The sequence below is a fragment of the Nomascus leucogenys genome, chromosome 12 (genome assembly GCF_006542625.1).
Source record: "Nomascus leucogenys isolate Asia chromosome 12, Asia_NLE_v1, whole genome shotgun sequence".
NCBI classification, from domain to species: domain Eukaryota; kingdom Metazoa; phylum Chordata; class Mammalia; order Primates; family Hylobatidae; genus Nomascus; species Nomascus leucogenys.
In genome coordinates this window covers 106,076,128-106,080,759 of record NC_044392.1, presented here as the reverse complement: position 1 = coordinate 106,080,759, position 4,632 = coordinate 106,076,128, and positions in this window count along the sequence as shown.

The following is a 4,632-nucleotide window of genomic DNA, read 5'->3' as shown; positions in this document are numbered from 1 at the left end:
TCACTGCATTCTTTGGTTACTGAAAATGAGGCTACTTTGGACCTTTACATACAAAGTCACATGGGAGCCAGAAAGACTACTGTCACACAAACATGGCTGTGGCCCACATCTAAGACCAGCTATACAGAAATGAGCACTCCAAAAGACCATGTCCCTGACCCTCTTCAAAACATCACAGTCTTTCAGAGCCTGATCCTAAATGATCTTGTTTTAATATTTAATATCTTCCAGACTTTGAGACGGACATTTTATTGCCAAAGTACATGAGGAACAAACCGAAATATAAGAATGCATATTATTCAAAGAACAAAAAAAACTTACAAGCAATTTCAAAGAATAAGTTTTACTGGCAGAAATTTCCAGTTAATCAGGATTAAATGCTTACAGGCACTAAAGCCGGAGACAGAGGTAGAAGTTCAAATAGTAGTAAAGAATGCTCTTATTCTCTTTGTTTCTTTTTCTTTCGTTCTCAGTCTCCTAAATATTATTTCCTTAATTTCATCTCCAATTGTGTTTCTTGTATGTTGCTTCTGCAACATAACCCATCTTTGCTTTTAAATCTCCCACTTCAAAACTCACCTTCGTAAAACCTTTCAGAGTTGTTTTCCTCATCATTATAATCTCTTTATGCTACACTGAAAGAACAAGACTTGAAGCTTGGCAACTGAGCACCTTTTAATCTACTGGGTTTTATATGTGTATACAGTACAGGTCAAAATCCTTAGCTTACAAAATGGGCCAGTTTATAACCCCTGAAAAAATTATAAGAAAAAGAGTTGGATGGGGGTGGAGGGACTATGAGAATAATATGAATGCAGATAAGGGTGCACAATCCTCTGCAACTAAAACAATACAAGCAGTTTTCTGATGTCTTGGAGGACTGAAAAAAAAATACAAGCAGCAAAACAGTATTTGATCAAGACATCTTCCTTTCTAATATGCAAAAAAGACAACAAAGTGTATAACTCTTATGTTCTAATTCATCAATTATACATTAAAATCTGTGTACCTTGTTCATTCAATAATATCTGATTTAACAAGTATTTATTGGTGGATCACGAGGTCAGGAGATTGAGACTATCCTGGCTAACACGGTGAAACCCCGTCTCTACTAAAAATACAAAAAAATTAGCCGGGCGTGGTGGCGGGCGCCTGTAGTCCCAGCTACTCGGGAGGCTGAGGCAGGAGAATGGCGTGAACCTGGGAGGTGGAGCTTGCAGTGAGCCAAGATCGCGCCACTGGACTCCAGCCTGGGCGACAGAGAGAGATTCCGTCTCAAAAAAAAAATATATATATATATATATTTATTTATTTATTTATTTATTGAGGGTCCACTCTGTATAAGGCACTGTTCTAGTCACTTAGGGACCAATCAGTGAACAAAACAAAATTCTACCCCATATTTTTGGATAGTGGAGTGGGCAGGAGGAGAGTCAGATAACAAACAATATATATAAGTAAAATATATAGGTTTGAAGGTGATTGTGACATGATCTTTTAAAAAAACATGATTTAAGAGATTAGTAGTGCCAGGGAGTAGAGGTATTGCAACTCAACTAGAGTGAGCAGGGTACGGCTCATTAGGAAGGGGGCTGGAAGGCAATGAGCAATGTGGTATCAGGAGAAAAACATTCCAAGCTTGCAGTCAGTACAAAGGCCCTGAGGCAAAAGGAAGTCCAATATGACTAGAGAGAAATGAGCATGGGGGGAACAGTATAAGATAAGATTGCTATAGGGATCAGATTTTTATAAGAGCTTTATTAATATAATTCACATTCTGTACACACCCTAAATATTTTATTCAATGGGTTTTACTAAATTAACCGACTTGTACAATTGTCACCACTATCAATATTAGGACATTTTCATCATGGGCACAGATTTTATATGGTATTTTAAGCCATAGTAAGAACCTGGGGTTTTTCTCTGAATAAAAAGAAAAGCCATTGATAACTTTGGGTTAAGGAATTGACTGGGATCTGACTTACTATTTACAGGATCATGTTGGCTGCTGGAGGTGAAGGGAGGAAGGGCAAAAGCAGAGGGAGACCTGTTGTTACATTTTTTAGGTGGGAGATGATGCTGGTGGTAGGGGTGATGAGAAATGGTTGAATTATTTTACATTTTGAAGTGGAGCCTATAGGATTTACTGATGGACTGGATGTGGTTGTGAGAAAAAGAAACCAAAACCACAATGAGATACCATCTCACACCAGTTAGAATGGTGATCATTAAAAAGTCAGGAAACAACAGGTGCTGGAGAGGATGTGGAGAAATAGGAACACTTTTACACTGTTGGTGGGACTGTAAACTAGTTCAACCATTGTGGAAGTCAGTGTGGCGATTCCTCAGGGATCTAGAACTGGAAATACCATTTGACCCAGCCATCCCATTACTGGGTATATACACAGAGAATTATAAATCATGCTGCTATAAAGACACATGCACACATATGTTTACTACGGCACTATTCACAATAGCAAAGACTTGGAACCAACCCAAATGTCCAACAACGATAGACTGGATTAAGAAAATGTGGCACATATACACCATGGAATACTATGCAGCCATAAAAAATGATGAGTTAATGTCCTCTGTAGGGACATGGATGAAACTGGAAAACATCATTCTCAGTAAACTATCGCAAGGACAAAAAACCAAACACCGCATGTTCTCACTCATAGGTGGGAATTGAACGATGAGAACACATGGACACAGGAAGGGGAACATCACACTCCGGGGACTGTTGTGGGGTGGGGGGAGGGGGGAGGGATAGCATTAGGAGATATACCTAATGCTAAATGACGATTTAATGGGTGCAGCAAAACAACATGGCACATGGATACATATGTAACAAACCTGCACATTGTGCACATGTACCCTAAAACTTAAAGTATAATTTAAAAAAAAAAAAAGAAAAAAGGAATCAAGAATGACACCAAGGTTTGGGGGGCTGAACAGTGGGAAGAATGGAGTTGCATTGACCTATTATTCTAGGCACAGATTTGGCCAGACAATCAGGAGAGCAACAATTGTCATTTTAAGTTTAAGATGTTTACTATATATTGATGCAGATATGATGAATAAGCGCTGAGGTTCGGAAGACATGACTGACCAGGTTTGAAATATATTTGGGAGTCATCAGCATATAAATGATTAAGGCCATGAGACCAGATGAGGTCACCAAGAGAGTGAGTACAGAGAAGAGGTATAAGCATGAGCTGTTAAGAAGTTAGGAAGAAGAAAACTTTGCAATCAAGTTGATGGGTGAATAGAATTATCTCCTTTATTTCAGAGAGAGAAAACTCACAAATTGGCTGGGCGCAGTGGCTCACACCTGTAATCCCAGCACTTTGCGAGGCCAACGTGGGAGGATTGCTTAAGTCCAGGAGTTTGAGACTAGCCTGGGCAACAAAGCAAGACCTCGTCTCTTTGAAAAATTTTAAAATTAGGCTGGTGTGATGGCAGGTGCCTATAGTCCCAGGTACTCAGGAGGCTGAGGTAGGAAGCTCACTTGAGCCTGGGAGTTCAAGGCTGCAGTGAGATATGACAGCGCCACTGCACTCTAGTCTCGATGACAGAGGATGACCCTGTCTCAAAAAAGAAAAAAAAAAAGCAAACTCACAAATCTGTTCAAGGTGCAAAAACAACCTACCAGTGGCCAGTCACCAACTCAGACCACCTACTTCCCTCCCCAGTGATTAGGCTACAAAGCAGAGATTCTCAGAACATTCCTCCCATGACAGACGCCTTCTGACACACACTTACTGACAGAGAGGTGGGGGGTTGGGGGTGCTGATCTTGAAGAATGTTCTAGTTAGTCTCTTCATCTGACTTCTCCACTGGCTGGGCCTTGCTTGGTTGGTGAAATGTGAGCAGCTGGTGGCAGCACAGGGTGGCCAGCCCAAAGCTCAAATCAGCACTATGATTACTGCCGTGATTCTTAATAACTGAAGAGAATTTCTGCAGGATAAGGATTTACTGAACGCACAAAAAAGATGGCATTAAGAATAGACTAGTTTTTTTTTTTTTTTTTTGCGATGGAGTTTCAATCTTGTCACCCAGGCTGGAGTGCAATGGCACCATCTCGGCTCACTGCAACCTCCACCTCTGGATTCAAGTGATTCTCCTGCCTCAGCCTCCCGAGTAGCTAAGACTACAGGTGCCTGCCACCACGCCTGGCTAATTTTTGTATTTTTAGTAGAGCTGGGGTTTCACCATGTTAGCCAGGCTGGTCTCAAACTCCTGCCCTCAGGTGATCCACCTGCCTTGGCCTCCCAAAGTGCTGGGATTACAGGTGTGAGCCACCACACCCGGTCCCAACTAATTTTTGCATTTTTAGTAGAGGTGGGGTTTTACCATGTTGGCCAGGCTGGTTTTGAATTCCTGACCTCAGGTGATCCGACCTCCTCAGCCTCTCAAAGTGCTGGGATTACAGGCATGAGCTACTGCACCTGGCCAGGAACCTTATGATTTTTAAAAAGAAAAAATAATACAGTACAATTCTAGGTAGGTGGAAAATACATCTGTCATAGTCGAAATGATCTTCTCCTTTAATGTGGACAATGATCTGTCTAATACTGAAATAACAAGCATTATATTTCTTTCAGATGTTAAAGCATTGATTGTTTT